Genomic DNA, 24198 nt, shown 5'->3' on the forward strand with positions numbered 1-24198 from the left:
AAAATCAGATGTGCAAGTCAAAAAATATTGCACAATAGCAGGTGGATTTGTTCACCTGCAGTGGATGTAATTGGCATGTGTGGCACAAGTACATGAAATAGTAAGGATTTGCTAAAACCCCAGTTTAAAGTATTTTAACTGGGTACTCCAGATCTATTAACATGGAGTTATAGCTTAGTGCGATGATGCCATTTCACCGCACGCTCACCTTGAAGCCTCTCTGGCTGCTGAGTGTGGGTCCTGATGAAGGTTCGTAACTTAGCACCTTGGATCTCAGGTGTGCTCCTAGCTGCCACTGTTGTTTTCAGGCCCTGCCCACATGCTACCAGAGGGGCAGTGGTTAGCCTGCCACATGAGCTTCTGACATGACACCTTGCACTTCTCCCTATACTCTATTATCTTGCCAGGCAACGCCGCACATGCTCCTCATATCTCGTTTGTGTGTGCACCTTTTTACTGTTTGCGTTATCAGTACAACCAAGGCTTCTGCTTAAGCTGTTTTTTCCTGTTTTTTTCCATCTGCCTCTGACACAAAATGTTTATTTAAACATTTCAGTCCCTGCCATGGCAGCTGGTGTCAGTGTACTGAGTGACCTGCCTTACTCCACGAGTGGAGCTCGCAGTGGAGAGATAAGCACAGAGATGGAGACAGGTACGAGAGCTCTGCAACACAAACACACCATGAGAAAAGCTACTTCATTATTTTTGTCATTTTGCAAAAGTGCAAAGCACTGTAGACTGGGTGTGGCTTGATTCAGTGGAGATAGCTAAATACATTTTATTTATAGTGCCATTTTCAGCAAAGATCTCAAAGGGCTACAGGTTAAAAAACAAAGCTGCTGCAGAGTTTTGGATGTACTGGAGCCCCTGCAGGCTCTTGCTAGGGATCCTGATGTTAAGTGTGTTGCATTAGTCCAGCCTGGAGGAGATAAAGGCATGGAGCAGTTTTTCAGCATCTGAGAGGGAGAGATTCCTATGGAGTTTGGAAAATGTTGCAGAGGTGATAGAAGGAGGTCCCGCAGAAGTATGGATATTATATGGGATTCAAAACTGAGTTGGGGGTCCATTTTTTACACCAAGATTTGTGATTTGTGCCTATGGGAGAGGGATATCAGAGCCACAAAAGGTGATGCTGGTTATGGGTGATAAATTGGTCTGGTGAGGGGTGCCGACCAGGATGGCTTCGGTTTTGGAGCGATTGAGTTGGAGGAAGTTGTGCTCCATCCATACCTCTCCTCCAGACCTGTGGTGAGTTTGCATTTTTATATATTGTTGAAGTGTTGAAGAAGAAGTGGGATAAGGGCCAGCCTAAGCATCAGGTGATTCAAACAAAAGTGATTTATTTGTTATGAGAAGCTGAGCATTACTTTTACTGTAAATTAGAGTATAAGTTGGATATACTTCACATCTAATGAGTGGGACAACAAATCTATTATATGGCTGTTGCTACAGTATGTATTGGTAACATGCAGGTTTAAAACACCAATCCAACCCATTAACATCAATAACAGAAAACACAGCTATCTTTTTAATATTGCAGTTGTTAGTGTTTCGTGAAAAAGACATATGTGACCGTCCAGCTGACCCATCGGCTACTTTGATGATATGAGAGAAGTGTTTTTAATCTTTTTAATAATTCATTTATTTACGATGCAGTCTGAACTAAAGTTGCTTATATATAAAATTCTCCCACGTCTTGCCATCTGGAAAAGATGAAAATAGGTTTAGCTCATTTCCTCGGTTGACAATCTTTAAAATGGATGCTTAATGGATAGTTTGGCTTGGGATGGATGGCTTGGATGTAAAGTGAGGATATAAAGCCTGAAATCCTCCTATCTCCACTCAGTTTTGCAAAGGCACTGTAGCTGCATTTGGGGCTTAGCACCGCCTGAGATGACTGTGATTGGTTTAAAAGAATACAAATAGCCCAGAGCGTTTTTTATCCCGCCTATAACAATGTTAACTTGTGCAGCCAGACTATTTTCCATCACTGACACAGCACTGTGTAGCTAGGACTGGCAATGCTAGACTAGATAATGGATGAAAAAACGAAACTGCAGAAAAACTGTTCTATTTTTAATTATTTGACTTAATAAATACAAAGGGATAAAGAAGAAACGCTAATCATAATTCCCTCTATTATAGAACTGAAAAACAATTCACAGCCTAAAAACTCGGCAACAGTAAGTTACATAAGTAATGAGTATAAGTGATACTTGTTTGTAGGGATCGACCTATGTGGATTTTTTAGGGCCGATACCGATTTTTTTTCTGCCGATTTCCTTGAGCAGATATTTGGAGCTGATACTACTTTTAGTTTTACTACATAAACACTACACAATGACGATAATAAATGTTACGAGTCTCAGTTTAAAAAAAAGGAACGTTTTTTGCAAAAAGGCATCTTCAGTTCCGGTTCCTGCGCTGTGTCTAGCGGCAGCCAGCAACAGTTGCTCCCTCTCTTTTCCGCACTTTTAGCTATTTTATCTTATTTATCTTTCTAATGGGGCTTTTCCCCTGTAAGGTGTCGTGCTAACCTTAGCCAACTATGTTGTGAAATTTCTTCCATGTTTTTTGTCCGTGTGTCTTATTCTTGGGACTATTTTTACCGACCGCGTCTCCGTCTGGATGCATGCAGTGGGTCTATTGTTTACACCCGCGAACAACTGTTGTCGCTAACACCATCGGCGCTGATGCGGGAGAGGCCTGAAATCCCCATAGAACTAAGGAGAAAGTACAGGGGATGTAAGGCTGGACGTAAACACCGGGAAAAGAAGAGGAGATATAAACCATATCTCCCTTCCATCACCACGGGGAACGCAAGTTCACTGGCTAATAAGATGGACGAGCTGGCGGGCCTTGTGAGAACTCAGTGGGTATATCGTGAGAGCAGTGTGCTGTGTTTTACGGAGACGTGGCTCCACGAGGACATCCCGAACTCAAATGTAACTGTGGACGGCTTTCAGACTGTTCGGGCAGACAGGAGTCACCGTGAGAGTGGCAAGAGGAAAGGTGGGGGACTTGCTATTCTTATTAACAACAAGTGATGTCATCCTGGTAACGTTACTGTAAAGGAGCGTGTGTGCAGCCCGGACATTGAACTGCTTGCCGTCTGTGGCCATACTATCTGCCGAGGGAGTTCTCACACATTATCGTCCTGGTTGTTTACATTCCTCAAAATGCAAACGCGATGCGCGCGAGTGACGTCATCCTCACTGTCGTCCCGGGTCTTCAGACACGGCATGCATTTATTGCAATATCTTCAACCACATCTCTCTGGCTGCAACACTGCCCACTTTCAAGCAGTTTGTGGACTGTCCCACCAGGGAAACAAGACACTGGATCTGCCGTAGGCCAATGTTAAGGAGGCTTGCAGCTCCACTGCCCTTCCTCCTCTTGGAAGATCACAACCTCATCCACCTGCAGCCCCTGTATAAGCCCCAAGTCCAGCGGCTTCCTGTGACAACCAGGACTGTGAGGAGATGGTCACAGGAGACCGATAAAGCTTTACAGCGCTGCTTCAAACTTACAGACTGGGAGTTGCACTGTGATTCACATGGAGAGGACCTTGATGATCTCACAGACTGCATAGTGGGGTACATCAATTTCTGTGTGGACAGCGTTGTTCCTACAGTGACTGTACGCTGTTTCCCCAATAACAATCCGTGGGTCACCAGAGACATCAAGGTCCTGCTGAATGAGAAGAAGAGGGCCTTCAGAGATTGGGAAAGAGAGCAAATGAGGCAGGTCCAGAGGGAGCTTAAGGAGAGGATTCAACAGGGCAAAGAAAGCTACAGGAGGAAGCTGGAGCACAAACTCCAGCAGAACAATGTGAAGGACGTGTGGAGAGCGGCATGAGGCACATCACTGGCTACAAACCTTTTGACAGTAGGAGGTGGTACTGGACGAGCCAACAAGCTGAATCTGTTCTTCAAGAGATTTGATGAAAGGGCCCCACCCCCCCTCCTCAATTCTTTCCTGACTTTGCCCTACCTGTCCCCTCCCCCCGCCATCACCTCTCTCCACCCCCATCAACGCACACAGCAGACAAACCTTCACTGCAGAGCAGGTGAGGAATAAGCTGTGCAGACTCCGACCAGGCAAGGCAGCAGGTCCCGACGGTGTCAGCCCAAGGGTCCTCAAAACATGTGCGACCCAGCTGGTGGAGTCCTGCAGTACATCTTCAACCTCAGCCTGAGTCTAGAGAAGGTAACTGTGCTGTGGAAGACAGAAGAAGGTGCGTCCCAGCACCTCCGAAGACTACAGACCAGTGGCGCTGACGTCACACTTGATGTAGTCCCTGGAGAGGCTGGTCCTGTCACTTCTTCGGCCCCTGGTCTGCTCATCCCTGGACACTCTACAGTTTGCCTACCAGCCGAGACTAGGTGTGGAAGACGCTATGATCTTCCTGCTCCACCGTGCCTGCGCCCACCTGGACAGACAGGGAACCACTGTGAGAATCTTGTTCATGGACTTCTCCAGTGCGTTCAATACCATCCGGCCTGCTCTGCTGGGGAGTAAGCTGGTGGACCCTCCCCTGGTTTCCTGGATTATGGACTACTTGACGGGTCGACCACAGTATGTCAGACTGCAGGACAGAGTGTCTGACACTGTGGTCAGCAGCACTGGGGCTCCACAGGGAACTGTTCTTTCCCCTGTACACCTCAGACTTTTAGCTCCTCTCTGAGTCCTACCACCTGCAGAAGTTTGCTGACTGCAATTGTTGCCTCTGTCAGTGAGGGGAAGGGAGGGGTACAGGGGCGTTGTGGACTCCTTCGTCGACTGGTGTGCAGCTAATCACCTGATTCTCAACTCCAGCAAGACTAAGGAGCTAGTGTTGGAAGGAAGTCTTTTCTTCCGGTGGCAAACAAACTCTATAATTCACCTACCCTCGGTCACGTGAGGAACAGTGGAGACACGGGCCCTCATTTATCAAAGGAACGTACGGCAAAAAAACGTGCGTACGACCATTTCCACGCAAACTTCGGCATTTATCAATTTGGACGTGAGCGGGAGCTACGATCAAATCTCACGTCAGGTCTGAGATCGTGTACGCAAATTTGAGCCGGTGGATTTGAGGTGCAGCACAGCAAAATCTGGCTGAAAATAATTAACAAACCTCAGCTGTCATTAAGCATAAGCAGTCACATATTAAGAACAGATAAAAACGGATTCTTAAAACGAATAAAAAAAATAAAAATTGTGGTTGGAGCAATTGATTGTACTCATGTGCGTCTGAAGGCACCATCCATGAATGATTACGCATTCATCAATCGGAATATTTAAGGGCGTAACATGTTAATGACGATCGAATTCAGCCACCGCATTTCTCAAGGCCCGCTCATTCGTACGCTGAGATTGGTCAGATACGTATGTTTCATAAATCACACGTGTGTCCTGTCGTACGACCAATTCTGCGCTCAGATCTGTGCCTGTTTTCACGCAAGATTGATAAATGAGGGCCACTGTGTCCTGAGCAAATGTCACTTTATATCATCACTGCATCAATTTATTTAGTTGTACTGTAACTTAGTTAATTTATGTAGCTAAGAAATGCTGCTACGCTTTTACACACTTTTACCACTGTTATCACTTATCGCTCCTTATCACTTATTTAGTTTGCACTTATTTTATTTCAATATGCTGCTAAACTGCACGGTGCGTATTGTTGTATATTGTATATACCTACGTTTAACCACAATGTCTGTTGCATTCTGTCACATTAAGTTAATTGTTGTTATGTTAGCTTATTGTTACTCTGACCCTTTCCCATCTTTGTATTGAAACTGTTGCACAATAATTTCCCTTGGGATAAATAAAGCTTCTTGAATCTTGAATCTTGAATCTCCAGCAACACAGAGCTGCCTGTGGACGTCTGTCTTTAAATAATGCCGGGAAAAAACTATCAGCGAACGCAGCAGCCTGCATCGGCCGATACGGATACACCTAAAAAACGCAAATATTGGCCAGCCGATGTATCGGTCTATTACTACTTGTCTGTTTATGTACACATACTGTACAGTACATGATGTTAGGCATTTCTTCTTCAGCGCACTGCTCTGTAAATGTATAAAATGTTAGCTATTATCAACTAATATTTTCCTTTCTGAAATATATAGTTCCAAATTATCCTCCTGTCAGCTTTCTAAAAGTGTTCCAATCTTAATTTCAGAGGGAAAGTAGTGTTCCTCTGGTCCTGATTGTAAGACGAGATAAAACGCCAGTTCAAGATGAGATGTAGGTAGAAAAGAAGAGAACTGGGAATATGGCGGATTTATGGTCGAATATTTCCACTGATTTGTAGAGGAGTAGAAGTATGAAGTAGCATGTAAATAAAATACTCAAGTAAAGGAGAAGAGCCTCAAACTTGTCCTTTATTCCAATTAACCTCTGGTTAACAGGTTTGTTCATTTAACAAGGATTGTTTTTGACAAGCTTGTTGCTTTGAGTCGGCCTATCACTACTTGTTTTAATCAGCTGTTATGTTGCTGCACTTTTAGGCCTATAGCCACTATTTATATTGATAAAATTAAGACAATATATGCACTCCCATGTCACTGTAGTGTTTTACAATATCCATTAATGTGATGCTCATATTTTTCCGGCCACTCATTTTGGATAATTCTGTCAACCTGCCTCAATTCCAAATTAATTGAATAGCCCTGCTTTGATATACTGTATATATTCATACTTTTTCTCTCAAAATGCATCAGATTGATGCTTGTCGGGGAAGCATGTCGCCCCCCCTCACCTTTTTCTCCCCTGACACGTTTTCATGCCTGATAATTAAAACTTATACTGCAGCCTACACAGTACGAGTTATAGAGGTGAAACTTTGAACTGTGGTTCAGACCCCTGCACGTATGCAAACACCAAAAATGACATGTTACCCAGCAGGTGGCGCAATAATTTAGCTGAACGCATCGTTGCCTGTAACTCTCATCTCTTACCTCGCACATTCAAAATTCTTACATTCAGGCGTTCCCTGAACCTACATGAATCTCGGGATATAGGTCACGCCCATTTCCGCCTAGACTTTTTTCCACAGGATCGCGGTATATGCAAAAGCTACTTTTTCAAACTCCTCCTAGGCGGGTGTCTGATTAAGATGAAACTTGGTTCACGTAATGTTTGGATGGTCCTGACCAAAAAGTTATCAAAAGACTTCCGATACTTTTATAAATGCCGAACTTATAAAGAAACAACTTCCTGTAGATTACTGTGAAAACAGGAAGTGCTGCGTGTTCTTTGAAAGGCGCCAAATCTTGGGATTTAGATCACGCCACATTTCTGCAGAGTATTTTTGCACAAAATTGCAAGAAATTAAAAACTTATTTTTTCTCATTTCTCCTCCTAGGCTAAGTGTCTGATCACCACGAGACTTTGCAGGAATTAACCTTTAATCATCTTGATGAAAAGTTATCAAGGATTGTAATAGTCCAAAACATGTGTATTTTATGAATAAACAACTTCCTGTATGTTGTACTCATAACAGAATGTATTGTATATCTTCGCAATAATAACATCCAACTCCGTCTGATAGTTCTCCATGGGAACTTTAGACTCTGTGCGACATTTGAAGTCAATCAGGCTTTAGTTGGCGCTGTTACACAAAATTGAAAAAATACACAAACCATGAGAAAAATATTCAAAACCTACTTTTCCGAACTCGTCCTAGGCCAAGAGTGTCATCAGAACGAAATTTTGCACATTTTGCATAATCGTTCTAACCCCACGATCACAAGGTATCAAAGGAATTTTGATAATCCAAACAATATGAAAGTTATAAGGGAAAGACTTGGTACACTGTAGTCAAAACAGGAAGTGGTGTGTTACTTTGAAGTAGTTTCTTCAATTATCACACAACCTGGAAAAGTTATTTCCCGAGCCGTACTCCGGGTCTGTGCAACATGTGATATGCAAAATTGAGTAATGCATGCATTATGTGAACAAATGCAATATCTACTAATTCAAATACCTACACTTTCTTTTTCAAACTACAATTTGTGCTGCGTTCATTGACACCTGCTTGCAGGTCTAGTTTCACCTTTTGGCTCCAGTTGGATGGCAAAATGTCATTTTTACAGTGGCATAGTCCTGTTTTAAACCAGTGGATACTGGATACATTGTTGTATATAAAAATATAACTACCTTAATTGTTAGTGCTCTTTGTTTTGTTCCGTCAAAAGCAGAAAAAGGTTTTTTTTAGTTAACATGCTGTGTGTCCAGGGCTGTGCGACATCATGTGATATCACCTTAAATGTGTGTTTGTCTGTGTGTGCAACAAAGCCTGTAAATATGAGAACCCCTCTCGCTGGAGTGGTAAGGAGAAAGCCATCAAAGGACTCGTCCTGGTACGTTGGCTTGTCTTACCACTGCCTTTCATACAGCACACATACATTTGTTCTGGTTTTTGGTTCGTACAATCTGTTTTCAAGTGAGAGCTTTAATTTCAATGCATCTGCATGTTTGCAGGCTCTTTGGATACCTCTTTATTTTAAGGGCCTTTGGTGTTTAACTTGCCAGTCCTAATTCACCATCATTCTTTTTTATAATCATGCTAATATAACACAACTCCCCTACCATGTCATATTCTCCAATGAAAGGATTACTGACAACTTGCTAGCTATGGCAAGGCCTTCCACAGAAATCCTGGAGAAATATATTGTAATTGAACAGTTTCAAAGGTACAGTACCTTAACTTATTTTCTTCATTTGATTCTTAATCAACTTTAAGATCACCAGTGAAATGGAGGTTTGCTATGATGTACACTGGAGATCAAAATTAGAAAACAAAGTATAAATTTTTAAATTAATTCTAAAATTGTTATTTTTTTAATTGTTCAGAATTTGATAGAGTATCAGCTGTGGCTATTCTACTACTGTACTAGCATGTTTTTTTAAACAACCAAGACACCTCAAAAAAAAACAATGATCAAAATTGGAGAACAGTAACCATTGTGTCAGAAGAGAAGATTGCAACAATGTTTTCTTCTATAGGATTCAAAAATGAACAGGAAGTGTAGAGGCCACAGCTTTGAATGACTTCAGCACATCTGCACCCACAGGACATCACTAGTTTCTCACACTGCTCTGGTTTGATCTTGGTCCATTCTGACTAGTCTCTTACCTAGTTCAGAGGTAACTAAAGGTAGAGTAGTTGATTTCTTAGACATAAATTTGTTGTCAAGGATTTTCCAGAAATTCTCTATTTACCTTCAACATTTACTGACTTCTTTAGACACTTTGGATTCAGTTTTTTTCGAGGCCGAACATAATGTTTCCCATCAGACCTAAATAAATTTAACTTAAACAATGTCATCTCATGGTTTAGGGGATGTTTTCTTCAGCAGGAGTTGAGCCTCTTGTACAGCTACATGGCAGGGTGAATGCAAATGTTTATGTGAACAGTGAATACCTTCACTGCAATTGTCGCCCAATCAGCTGCAATTTTCATGAAGACAATGCCCCTTGTCACAAAACAGGTGAAGCAGTTACTTGATTCTAAGAATATTGAAACAATGATATTGCCAGACCAGAGTCCAGATCTAAACCCCATAGAGAATCTCTGGAAAATCTTTGGCAACAAAGTGATGTGTAAGAAACCCACTACAGTTACTGAACTGTGGAAGAGATTGAAGAAGAATGGAGAAACTAGTGAAGTCCTGTGGGCGCAGATGTGCTGAAGTCATTCAAAGCTGTGGCCTCTACACTTCCTATTAATTTTTTAAACCTATAGCCCAAAGAAAACATTGTTGAAATCTTCTCTTCTGACACAATGGTAACCATTCTCTAATTTTGCTCACTGTTGTTCACAAAATAAAGGTTTTTGTTGAAGTGCCTTGGTTATTTAAAAAAAACCTGTTGGTTGAGCAGTGGTATAGCCACAGTGGATATTCTTTCAAATTGTGAACAATAAAAATAACAGTATTTCAGAATAACTCAAGTATTATGTTCTCTCATTTTGATCTCCAGTGTATGTGTTGACTCTGTACATTGACACAGACCTGTTACTTTGCTTAGGTGTGGTTTGAAGACGGTCATAAACCTACAGCGGCCTGGATAACATGCTAGCTGTGACAACCCACTGGAGCATGAGAGCGGTTTCACTTATCGACCCGAAATCTTCATGGAGGCAGGCAGTGAGTCTCTATCCACCCTCACCAATACTGTAACGACACAGGACACACACCAAAAAACCTGTTAGTTGACAGTTAGTTAGTTAGTTAGTTAGTTGGTTCCACTTACAGGTATAATAGGTAGGTAAAAATCCTGAATGTAATTATAAAAAACTTAGTTTGTATAGCGCGTTTCATACAATAATACAGTGCCTATAAAAAGTTACCTTTTTTGTTTTAAAGCCTGAAATGATTATACATAAATATATTTATATATTTATATAAATATATTTTTCCAGCATGATTTACACATTTTGCCATACAACATTCAAGTGAAATAGTTTCTTTTTTAAAAACTAGAAGTCCCTGCTAAAGAGAAACAGGCCCAAACTGCAGTGATGGTGTGTTTTGGCTGGTGTGCTGTCTTACTCCAAACATAGCGCTTGGAGTTCTGCCCAAAAACTTCAGTTTTGGTCTTATCTGACCCCATATAACCTTTTGCAACATGGCCATCTTTAATATGTATTTTTACGAGACTCAGTCTGACATTTTGACTTTCTTGCCACCCTGCCATACATGCAGAACTTGTAAAATTGTTGTCACATGCACAGATCGACCAACCTCTGCCATTAAGACTTGTAACTCCTTCAAGGTCACCATGGGCCTCTTGGTAGCTTCCCTGATTAATAAGCCTGTGAATGTTCTCATTTGTCCAGGTCATCGTTATCCCCAAAGAAATTGAAGTCAACGCAAATGGACTTGGATGTTTCTCTTGGAAGACGTTTCACCTCATCCAAGAGGCTTCATCATGTACGCCAGGGGTGTCAAAGTGATCCAGGGAAGGGCCGCTGTGGCTGCAGGTTTACATTCCAACCAAGCAAAAGCACACCTGACTTGAGTCATGCAATCACCTGAATCGTCTTCACACTGTTGATTTGTTGGATCAGGTGTGTTTTTGCTTGGTTGGAATGAAAACCTGCAGCCACAGCGGCCCTTCACTGGATCACTTTGACACCCCTGATGTACGCACCTGACCAGTGTAGGTACTTTAGGATTAATTGGATCAAAAGTGTGACTATCAAATGAAATATTTGAAAAAGAAAATTCATAAATAATAATTACTAAAAATGAATAACTTTAATTCATTAAAAACTTCACACGGAGAACCAATTGAATGTAGGGCCTCAACTCACGTTCAGATTATGAGATTGAGTATTCTCAATAAACTTATCGTATAACCAATAATTATGAAAGATAATAATAAAAATTACTCTAGTTAAACCAGAGTTCCTCGGGGCACCACCGTCATAGACAGAGTGACAACTAATATATAAGTCTCATTAAATATATTAAACTACTAATTAAGGGTTGAACACCGATAAATGTAATAGTTTAATCAGTTGAAGGATTTAAAAGTTATTTTCTTAGTAGAGGCTGGCTCATTCATCTTTGTGTTATATTAAATAAACAGACATATGGTAAACACAAACATTTATTAACAAATTAATAAACGCACAAACAAAACACACAATAAACTTACTAAAGCTAACAGAGTGTGTGTGTGTGCCTGCATGCGTGCGTGCGTGCGAATAAGACAAAGAGAGAGGGAGGAAGGGTGTGGGCTTGGACCCCTGCAGAAAAGGTGTGAACATTACGTTACACAAAAGCCAGCAGGCTAAAGATCTCAGGAGTTCTTATTCACGTTATACCAAAGTCACAGTTCTATGCTTAGCCGTTTATACAGTCTTATAACATGTAGTATTGCCGAGTTGGTGATTAGTTACCAGTCCATGAGATGGGAGATGTCTTGGTTGTTGCTCTTAGACAAAAGAGGACTCAGATCGCTCTTTGTTCTGCTCAGTTGAGTTGGTAACCGGTTGGTTAACCTGGCTGGTGATCCTACTCCATACAGGCCATGTTCGGGGCCTAGGGACAGCGGGCAGCTGGTCCCTGGATCCAGCAGGAGAGCGTCGAGTTGAGTGTGGAGATTCGAGTAAGAGTCCAAGGAAGACAGACCCAGAGAGAGCGAGTGAAAGAGGAGGTGTCCTTCAGTTTTATAAGCACTGATGATGTCATCACCAGAGGTCAGGTCAGCCAATGGACTGACAGTCTGGGGGTCCCTTGTAGTGTTCACATCTTGGTGTAATCTGTGGGGGAGAGTGCATGGCAGGCCTTTGTCTGTGACCATGCCCTCAGGGACAAAGGCTGCCAGGCTTTTGGGCCTAGTCTTTCCCCTTTGTTTGATCAGGCTGAGGCCTTCTCCTAATTAAACTGAAAGTTCACGTTAATCGAGGAATGAACAATCATCTTTGGGATGCCGGTTGCACCTACACCAGGCTGGGACTGGTCCAACTATCTGGTGTGGAGATCCAGATATTTAACCTTCCACAAGGCCGATGATGTCACTGGAACCCTTTGTGCTCCAAGTGCACACGACCGTCGTTAGAGTGACAGTCGTTGGAGGGAAATTGGTTTCGGCTTCGTTAGTGCTATATTGAGTCATTGGAGTCACAGGAGGCCATTTGTGAACAGTTGTTCTTGGATGTTAGATTGTTGAATCTCCTGGAAAGGGATAAAAAGGGCAGCATTGTAAATTGGAGATAGGTGGTGTCTTAGGGCGCACTCACACTATCCGTCCGTACAGTGCCCTGTGCTTTAGGGTATTTGTCCCCCCCTCCCTCTCCCCTCCTGGGCCAGGCCCGTTTGTACTCACACTGCCTGGGCCTCGCGCGAATGCTTCTCGTCTGCCTATATGTCATCACGCCGTAACACCTCACACGCATTGATTGACGTCATCGCGATGCGCCGCTTTGTTTACAAATCTTTCCATAGACCTTGGAGTTTTTGTGCGTCTTGTCGACTGTTTTTGAATATTTTCATCCGACCAAATCTGCAGTAAACACTCCACCTCCGCATCACACCAACGCGAACCTTTCGCCGCCATTGTTTTAAATGTCCGCGCATGGTCTGTCTTTTTTTTCTATGTCCGAACTGGCGCAAGCTTGTGCCCTTACATGTGCAAACGTGCTTTACAAAAGCCCACCTCTCCCATACGGCCCTTGGCTGGCAAGCAGGCCGCAAATAGGCGCGGTACAGTCGCACTCACACTGGTCAAACGAACTAGACTTCACCCGTAAAACCTGTTTGAGCACGGTGCGGATGGACAGTGTGAGTGCGCCCTTAGACCTCCTCCTATGTTTAGCGATGGTTTCTCTACTTTTTCATGGATGGCTTCTTTTACGCCTCTTTCAAACCATCTGTCCTCTCTGTCCAGGATGTGGACATTGTTGTCATCAAAGGAGTGGGCTTTCTCCTTGAGATGTAAGGGGACAGCAGAGTCCAGGCCTGAGGAGTTAGCTCTCCTGTGTTGGGCCATGCGTTTATGCAGTGGTTGTTTTGTTTCTCCAATGTAGAGATCTTTGCATTCCTTGTTGCATTGGAAAGCATAAACCAGATTGCTTTTGTGGGTGTGTGGTGTTCTGTCTTTGGGATATACTAGTCTCTGTCTGAGTGTGTTACTGGGTTTGAAATACACAGGGATGCAGTGTTTGTTGAAGATCCTCCTGAGTTTCTCTGATACCCCAGCCACATATGGGATGAGTATGTTGTTTCTCTTGTTTTCTTTTTCTTTTTCAACCACTTTGGTTTTCTTTCTGCAAGCAGCTGCCGTTTTCACAAAGGTCCAACCTGGGGTAACCACAAGTTGTGAGGAAGCCTCTCGGGTGCTTGCATTCTTCCCCTTGGGCCTGTGAACTGGTGGTTACGTTATCAGCCCTATGTTGCAGGGATAACTCCAAGCTTGTGTTCCAGGGGGCGGTGGGAGTCAAACAGTAGATATTGATCTGTGTGAGTGGGTTTTCTGTATACCCCAATATGGAGGCTCCTGTCATTTACCATATGGACGTTACAGTCTGAGAAAGGCAAACTGTTGTCCTTGACTTCTTCTCTGGTGAACTTGATGTTTCTGTCCACAGAGTTTATATGTTCGGTAAAAGTTTGCACCTATTTGGATTTGATTTTAACCCATGTGTCGTCCACATATCTGAACCAATGGGGGTTACTCCTTTGAAGGAGTTCATTTACAGAAACTGACATCAATCTTACCTGTTTCTATCATGGAGAAAGTTGTGGATTTCACCGAGAAAGACCAACTATCTCAACACAACAAGAGCAAAGACAGAAAAACAAAGAAATTTCACAATTTACAATCCCGGAATATTGGCAAAAATACAGAAATATTCACTTGGAGGCAAAAAAAAGGACTCTCCAGCACAGAAATAAACACATAATAGATGGGTTAAAAATTTTATCGGACAGAGATCTTACCCACCCAGAGAAGGAGGTCTTAGCCAAGGGCTTGAACTTTGCCATGACACCAAAAGAGTTACCCATAGTAGAGTTGTCCCCCCAACCTCACCATTGAGGAGAGAAAAGCAGTAACAGCACTGAGCAAAGACCACAACATCACAATCCTTCCAGCAGACAAGGGTAGATTCACAGTTCTACAATACCACTGATTTCCAGGCAAAGATCTCTGCACTACACAGTGACTCTAACACTTATGAAACTCTGAAACAAGACCCTACCAGCGGTTACAAAAATAAGGTTATAGAGTGTCTACAGCAACTACAAAAAGAAGGGGTCAATGACAAATTACAATATTAGAGGCTTTATCCCCAGGACTGAACCCCCTGCTTATATGGACTCCCAAAAATCCATAAAGAAGGGCCCCCGGTCAGGCCCATTGTCAGCATAAACTCGGTCACTTACAACATTGCCAATATCTTTTCACCACTGGTGGGCAACACCCCACACCACATCCACTTTGTGAACAAAGTCAGAGACTGGACTAAAAATGGATCCAGATGAAACCATGGTATCCTACGATGTGACTTCCTTGTTTGCCTGTATTCCAACCATGGAGGCTTTAGCCACAGTAATAGAGCGGCTCACACAGGAAAACTCCTTACACAACCAAACAAATCTCAAACCAGACCACATATTTCCAGTTTAATGGCACTTTTTACAGACAGAAACACGGCTGTGCCATGGGTTCACCAGTATCCCCTATTGTGGCAAATCTATACATGGAGAAGGTAGAGGACAAGGCTTTGAACTTCAAAGGAGTAACCTCGAGCCATTGGTTCAGATATGTGGATGTCACATGGGTTAAAATCAAATCCACAGAGATGCAAACCTTTACCGAACATATACATAAACTTAGTGGACAGAAACATCAAGTTCACCAGAGAAGAAGTCATGAACAAAAGTTCACGCTTGTAAACAATGCCCCCACTACTACCAGCAAGGTTCTCCGTTACAAAAAGTAAAAAAAAGTAACAGACGAACGCGGAGAACAGTAACAAAACTTAGGCCAGCCATAGTCTCAACTTTATGTACAGAATGTGATTAATTCGACAAAGCAAATGAAAATACTGACCCAACAAATAACAAAGTTAAAAAATAACGACGGGAGCTGCTGTTACAAGCTGCCGCATACACTTGATCTTAGCCAAAAGGCCGACATTAACAAAAAAATTGGCTGGTAAAAAAACACTGTGGGAGGTGGATTTCGAAATCCACCACCCACAGTGGCTGGTGGCCAAAAAAGTTAACTTCAGGCCCTGCATACTGTGGATAGGCACAAGTTAGGAGAAGGATTTAAAAAGATTTTAAAGGCTTTAACTATCCCTCTGAGTACCGTCCAGAGTATTGTCCAGAAGTGGAAGGCATATGGCTCCACCCAGACCTCGCCTAGATCAGGCCGCCCCTCCAAACTGGATGACTGAGCCAGGAAAAGATTGATCAGGGAAGCTACCATGGTGACCTTGAAGGAGTTACAAGTCTTAATGACAGAAGGTTGGTCGATCTGTGCATGTGACAACAATTTCACAAGTTCCTATAGCAGGGTAGCAAGAAAGAAGCCTCTTCTGAAAAAATGTCACACTGGGTATCCTAAGAAAAAACTTATTGGAGATCCTGATGCCATGTTGCAAAAGGTTATATGGTCAGATAAGATCAATATTGAACAGTTTGGGCTGAACTCCAGGTGCTATGTTTGGCAGAAACAAACACAGCACACCACCCAAAACACATCATCCCTACAGTGAAGCATGGTGGTGGCAACATTATGTTGTGGGCTTGTTTCTCTTCAGCAGGGACTGGGCAGTTGGTCAGGATTGAAGGGAAAATGGATGCTGCCAAGTACACCCAAATTCTTGAGGAAAACGCTTGTCCCTCTGTTAGACACTAGAAAATGGGCAGGTTGTTCACCTTCCAGCATGACAACGACCCAAAACACACCACAATAAAAACAACACAGTGGCTAAAGGACAGGAAGGTGAATGTCCTAGAGTGGCCTAGTCAGAGCCCTGACCTGAATCCTACAGAACATCGGTGGAATGACTTAAAGAGTGCAGTCCATCACCGCTCGCCACAGAATCTGACTGAACTCCAACAGTTCTGCAGGAAGAATGAGGAAATATTTCCCAATCTAGGTGCACAAAGCTGGTAAAGACAAATCCAAATAGACTGATGGCTGTAATTAAAGCAAGAGGTGCTTCCACAAAATATTAAATCTGGGGACTCATCACTTTTCCAACCCTGCTTTTCTAGTTTTTAATTTTTTTTAATTTTCAGACATTTTGAAAAAAATGTTTTACTTACTTTACTTTACTGTAAATCAATTTGGAAAAATATATATCTTTATTTTCATGTTTTATCATTTCAGGCTGTAAAACAAAAAAAAGTGACTATTTCAAAAGCCTATCATGACTTTTTTTAGACACTGTACTTGTTACTCTTGAGAATAAGCATTGTCTTGCATGAAAATTGCAGCTGAGTGGGAGACAGTTGCATTTAAGGTATTGCATGTTGCTGAAGGAGGTTCACATAAACATTTGCATTCACCCTGCCATGTAGCTGTACAAGAGGCCCAACTCCTGCTGCAGAAAACATCCCCTAAAACATGACACTTCCTCCTCCAAATGGAACCGACTTCTTTATACACTTTGGGTTCAGTCTTTCCCCAGTCCTACGCCAAACATAATGTTTCCATCAGACCCAAATAAATTGAACGTACTCTCATCACTGAAGTCACTCTGGACCAGTTCTCCTTTGTCCACACAACATTCTCCTCAGCAAAGGCAAGTCTAGCCTTATTCTTTCTGCTGATAAGAGGTTTGGTCACTGCAGAGTGGGCTTTCAGTCCAAAAAGTCTTAAACGATGAGACACTGTGTGCAGAGACAGATCCTTGCCCTGTTCAGCACTGAACTGGAGACTAACTCCAGCTACAGTGTTGAACTGATTCCCCATTGAGAGTCTTCTCATAATCCTGTCCTCTGGTGCAGTTGTTTTACGTGGCGACCGGCCTTTTCGAGTGACTTAAATTAATCTGTGTCCTTGTAAAGTTTTAATATTCTTGAAATCAGAGAGTGTGAATGCCCAACCTCTCTCTGATAGCTGAGAGGGTCATCCCTTTGGCCTTCATCTGGACAACCTGCTGTCTCAGGGTTTCAGTCTCCTTAGAGCAGCTTTGCATCTTGAAAAGTAACCAGGAGAGCTGCCAGATAAATAGGGTATGTCCAACAATAAGTAAATTGTCACCAGGTGCCAGATTAACATTAAGAACTGGGAGGGTCTGAAAGTGTTCTCTAATTTTGTTCACTGCCTTTTTTCACAAAATAAAGGTTTTTGTTGAAGTGCCTTGGTCATTTAAAAAAAAAAACATGCTTATACAGCAGTGGTATAGCCACAGCTGATATCCTTTCAAATTCTGAACGATAAAACATAACAGTATTTCAAGAATTAATACTTTGTTCTCTAATTTCTATCTCCACTATATACAGTATAACATTTAAAGGACAATTCCATTGATTGTGCACATCAAAGTATGTTTCCAGTCTGCATATGTGAAAAAAGGTTTTCAAATCCATCTGTGTCTCCAGAGGGAGATGTGTAAAGCATTGTACAGTAAATGGCTTAAGTGATGTTACTTAAGTCAGCGTTGGTTGGGGTTGAACATTATAATTTTGAAAATGGAAAAAAAAAAAAGAAGATTTTTGGAATAAAAAAGGCAGTCAATAGTTACGAATGTAACTATGGTTCTATGGTTCTAATCCCAAATGACCACCAGGGAGTGCTTAAAGCACTGAATATTCTCTTTGCGCATGCACAGTTTGTGTATGAACTACGCAATCTATCGTGGATCACGAGGATTATGGATGACAGAGCGCTTCACTACTAGCGTCCTGTGACCCTCCTGAAGAACTCTTCGAAGTGTCAGCCAAATCAGAGGAAGTGGTGAAGAGGAACAGAACCCTTCGATGACCGCGGAAGATATAGCCTCTCTCGGGTCTTCCAGGTGTCACAGGCGATGTTGTTGGTATGCATACACTACATCAGAGGAGGATTTTGAAAAAAATCCATGATTTTTAACATATAAATTAAGCCAGTAGTGTTACATCTTATCATGTCTGAAAAGGGCATAGGTAGGATCAGCTCTGAATTCTTCTGACTTTGTGTATTTCAGTTTATTACTACAACGTTGGGTGGAAGGATTATGGTGTGGCGTCTCTGACTACTATCCTTGACATGGTGAAAGTCATGTCATTTGCTGTCCAAGAGGGGAAAATGGCTGTCCACTGCCATGCTGGCCTTGGAAGAACAGGTTTGTAACACCAGCAATTTGGCATTGCTTTTATCCTCATTTATGCTTGTTAAATATCATTATCATCATCAGTATTTTTTCATTTTTCATCATGTAGGTGTGTTGTTGGCTTGTTACTTGGTTTTTAAGTCCTGGATGAGCGCTGACCAAGCCATCCTGTTTGTGCGAGCCAAGAGACCAAACTCCATCCAGACCAGAGGCCAGCTGTGTGTCAGGGAGTTCGCCCAATTTCTGGTTCCTCTCCGAAGCATTTTCTCCTGTGCAGAACCCAAAGCCAGTGCTGAAACCTTGTCCCAGTACCTAACCCGGCAACGCCACCTTTTACACGGTTATGAGGCTCGACAGAAGAAAAATGTGCCAAAGATCATCCAGCTGGTGTGCAGGCTCCTTCTCAGCATTGCAGCCAACAGACAGGTGGTGATTAAGGAGGAGTGGCTGGAGATCCCTGACCTCACAGTCAAAGTGGAGAAGATCGTGTCCCAGCAGGCTCTTAAGCAGCTTGGAAAGGAGATGAAGAGAGAAAAAGGGATTCCTATTCCACCTTGTTCATCTTATCCTCTTAGCACTCCTGCTCTGCAGTCCAGACCTCCTCATGATCAACCTCTCGCCAGTGATAATGAGTTTGACCCTCTTTGGAGGCAGCAGAATATATAGAAAGCTCTCTGAAGTCATCCCTGTTTAACAACAGGAGCCCGAGTTACAGTGATCCTGTCCTTGACAAACTAGGAATACGGCAGCACCATTTAGGAAATCTGAAGAGCAACAAACCAATCAACTGCCTGATCAAACGTTCCTTGTCTCATAACAAACTTACAAACAATATCCCTCCCAGATTTTATGACTTCTCTCCTCAGGACATTATTAGCAGCATTCAGGGCTCCAATACAGATGCAAAGCAAGATACAGGGTCCTCTTTGTTAAAAAAGCAGGGCCATCAGAGTTTGTCTTCAGATCTGTCCGAGCAGGGGAACAAATCTCACTGTAACACCAAGCTGCCGGCTTTATTAAACAAGACCAACCTGGTAACCAGTGAGGAGCAGATGGATATGGATGTGACAGTGGGTGGAGCAGAGGGAATGTCAGAGAGGCTCCCTACATCACTTTCCAGGGTGAGCTCTCCCCAGAGAACAGATGCCTGTTGGTGGCCAAAGCTCTGGCCATGGACCTAACAGACAAGGATTTCACCTCCAAGGTCTCAATGTGGCAGGTAATGTACCCCATAATAATCTCATATATTCCATGTAGTAATAAAAATACTCCAGTGCTATTATTCTGGACACAAGTTAGAAGTGAGCCCCAGTATGTATCAGGAAGGAACCAGCCAGCGCCATGTGTAATGGCATTATGAACAGCCTTAAACGGTGTTTATCGTCATTAAAGGTTGAATATGTGGTCTTTATTAAAAGCTATACATTATGAAAGTAATGCTTTTCCGTAAAAAAATATATTTAGTCTGAATTAATATTTAAAAAATGTTTTGACAGATTTGACAATGACTTTCTTTCACATTCTGGTTACATTGTAGCAGCCAATAGCGTTGGGCATTTTTGTTGCTACTACAATCTTGAGACACTAGATGGCGGTTTTCTGCTCACCATCGACTGCAGGTAACTGACTATAAATAAGCACCTCATACAACCACGCTTAACCAAAAAAATCCAAACCATACCTTTAACACGAGCAGTTTCCTCCATCACCAAGAACACACAACATCTTGTATTACATCACCAATTCTGTTTATTGCCCTCTGTTCTGGCATTGATCCTTAATCTGACTCGTTGACGTAAACACACCATATCAATGTAACAATCATGTAAATGTTTTCAGAACCAATGTTAAAGTACTTCTAAATCTGCCTTGTCTTTGGAGTGTTGTTTGAGTGTGTCAGAGATTAACTTTTTAATCCATGTTACATCTAATACAGTACTGGAAAACTACAGAAATACAGACAACAGATTATCTCGATCAGAATAAGTGACCACACTGCAGAGATACAGATGATGTTGATCCGTGTCACATCAACAGACAACCACAGGAAATGTAATAAAGAACTCAGTAGTGAGATCAGCTTCTCCTCCCCATGTCCTCCTGTTATTACTGCTGTGCAGAGAATTCTTGCATTTTAGCTGAAGAGAGTGACTGCTTATGTAAAAAAAAACACACACTGCAACACTTCAACTGCAGAGCATGTTTTATTCAATTCAATTCAATTTTATTTATAGTGCCAAATCATAACAAAAGTTATCTCAGGACACTTTACGGAGCAGGTAAAGACTACACTCTATGACTTATTTATGATTTACATAGACCCAACAATTCCCCCGTAGAGTACGGTGGCGTTGAAAACCTTCTCTATAACAGGCAGGAACGTCGGACAGACACAGCTCTTTGGAGGACGGACATCTGTCTGCACCGGTTGGGGAGGAAGAAAAGGAGAGAGAAAGAGAGAAAAGACAAACCAATGGACAGAGAGAGATAAAGACAGACACAAAGACAGAGAGCCAGACACACTTTCAGAGATGCAAGCAACCAAAAAGTAACAGTAACTATAATAATATCTATAGCAACGTGAACACGACCCACATGCCATGGCAGCCAATACAGCAGAACAGCAGTAACAAGCACAGCCAAGGTGATAGAACACGAAAATGATAACAATTATGGTGGCAAACATGATAAACGATTAGTAGCGGCAATAGTAGCTACTATACAGCGAGACATACCACTGATGGTGTTTTTATGGCTACAAATTTTATAATTAATAAGACTAGTGATAGTATATATGACTAATAGTTATAATAGTAGCAGGAAGCGTCATGCAGGAACACGGCAGCAGGCACCACCACAATTAAAGACCTGCGAGAGGACAAAGCACAAACAACTCCGGGGAAGAAGTTGAAAAAGTTACATGCGTTAATGAGACATGAATGATACAGACAGATTAGAGAAGCTCAGGGTATCAGGAAAAGGATTATCCCCTGTAGGAATTTTAAACACAATACGTTGGACATCGGATGATACAGACATCTGGAGAAATGTTCTATTCTCTATCTAGAGCATCTGTGTGCAACACAGTACCCGTGATCAGAGTCAAGAAGTTCTGATATCTATTCTAACTACTCCAGCATTTATGCTTGTTACAAAGGCGTGGTTATGTGTCTGCTTGTGCGTGCATATGTTTATTTCAGAAGTAGCCGTTCCTCCAGCCTCCATCTTCCTCCCTGCGCGTCGGAGTATCATCTGTATAGCAGGAGTCTTCTTCTTTATCTGTGAAGGAAGCACATATTCTCATCCTCCCTACAGCCTACCTCCTTATATAGTTGTTCCTGTCTCCTTATATGGTATTGTTTTGGTATAATCTCAACCTAGTTGCCGCTTGCGTTTGTGCAAGCTGGCTAGTTCATTGTCTTGTGACCTTGACTGACTGCCAAAAGTTTGTGGGCTTTTGGAGAAAGCAGAAACTCTTAAGCCTGGTCAAATAATAGCAGCAACATACTATCACATTCTTAAATGAGTATACTGATTGCATCTTATTATCACACTCTCATTAATCATTACTAATACAAAAGCTAACACATGATTATGATACTTCACACAATCATTTTTAATGCTTCAATTCCCCCTGTTGATCATTCACCAGACTGATCATTCCTCCGAGACCACAAAATCCTGGATGTCTAAAGGGATGCCACGGAAGTGGCCTGCCAAGTTCCATAACTAACAATTATCTGACCATGCACATATAAGATAGATTACCACTAAAATAATGAATATGACAATAAACACACTAAGTGTCCACACACACACTGTTTGTTTTTCTGCTCTTTTTTTTCAACTCTATATACTGTGGTGTTTTTACTAATGGTGTATGTGGGTCAATCATCAATGGGGCCGGTACTGGTCCTGACCCCCCTTGGCTTCCTGCCAATGTTTTTACCCAGCCATATGCAGAGTCTGCATATGCCTGCCATCAGACTGTACAATGCTGCACAACAACGCTTAGCGACACTCAGGGAATAAACTCACACTACTCATAGTGACCTATCACTGAAATGCACCTTTATCTCTCTTGCACATTAAAATCCACATAGCACATTGTAATATAGTGTTTATCTGCAATACTGTACTTTTGTTATTTTATTGTTGTTCATATTTTGTATTTTATATTTTATCTTATTTTTAGTACTTTTGATTGCTTTGTACCGCTGCTACGATGACCTAATTTCCCCTCGGGGATAAATAAAGTTATCTATCTATCTATCTATCTATCTATCATATATGTTAACTCTCTTTCCCTCACCATGCTTACAAGCTGCGGTCACTGCCATCACTTCCGCTCGCTGAGCTGACGGTTTTCTGTCACTTCTCCTGTACTTAGTGTCTCAAACTTTCCCTGATCTTTGATAACTACTGCCCATGCTGCGCTTAGTCCTGCGCTAATCTTTTCTGAAACAGCAGCCGTCTACATACAAGTCCATGTCTGGTCAGTCCAATGGTCTTGCATGCAAGTCGGGTCTCACTTTAATGGCTTGCGCTGTCAGTGGAATGCAGTCATGTGGGTTTTCGTCATCTGGAATTGCTAAACAGCTCCCTGCATTAACTCCTTTGTGTGTGTACGTTATGTTTGCATTTAAGCCGTCCTCTACTTTCCTCAGTCAAGAACCTGATAGAGTAAAAACGGATGATGAGATTAACGCTATTACATTATGCCTGGTCAAAGTTTTGAGTGGATGCCCTGCCACTGTCACGAATCCCCGGCCATGAGGTCTGTTTTGGTGTTTTTGTTATGTCTTGTGGTGTTTGTCACTTTCCTGACAGTGCTCGGGGGCGTGTCCTTCTTTGGCTGCTCACACACCTGGCTGAGGTCACCCACACACCTGCTCCTCATCAATCCCCTGCAGTACTTAAGGAGCAGCCACACATGCAGTGAACGCCAGATCGTTGTGAAGTATTGTGTATGCTACCGCATTTTCCAGCCACATTTCGTCGTTGCTACTGTTGGTTGTCTGTCTGCCTCAGCCTGCTGGAGCTGGCCTCTTGGAATCCGTGTCTGCAACTAACCGTGTCTCTCTGCCTCAGGAATCATTCCAGGAAGTCAGCCCGGGATCCCAGTCCGCTTAGCCCCGCCGCCTGTGAGCCAGCCACTCTCTGGACCTTCCACACCTCTGGGATCCAAACCTCGCCTGCCAGCTTCTCTGTTCTTCACCACCTCACGCTTTATCTAATAAACTGTTTAAACACTGCCTTTTGTCCGATCTGCTTCTGGGTCCTCCGCAGAACCCTGACAGTACGATCCGGCCATGACGGACCCATCGGATTTGGACAGACTACGTCAAGCCATAACCCATCAAGAATCTGTTTTAGGACAACATGGTAAGGCCCTCAGAGAAATCACAACTGGGTTACAGACT

The 24198-nt window shown here is 42.5% G+C and overlaps 1 pseudogene across 1 annotated transcript; it reads left to right on the plus strand.

Annotated features, from left to right (window-relative positions):
- The first annotated feature begins 564 nt into the window (after positions 1-564).
- Positions 565-23908, plus strand: LOC310966221 (protein tyrosine phosphatase domain-containing protein 1-like; annotated as a pseudogene). The gene is made up of 7 exons: positions 565-652; positions 8290-8354; positions 8602-8687; positions 10024-10142; positions 18650-18787; positions 18885-19994; positions 23867-23908. The product of its transcript is annotated as a protein tyrosine phosphatase domain-containing protein 1-like (transcript).
- The last annotated feature ends 290 nt before the right edge of the window (positions 23909-24198 follow it).

This window comes from Echiichthys vipera, assembly GCF_963691815.1.
Source record: "Echiichthys vipera genome assembly, chromosome: Y".
Classification (NCBI taxonomy): Eukaryota; Metazoa; Chordata; class Actinopteri; order Perciformes; family Trachinidae; genus Echiichthys; species Echiichthys vipera.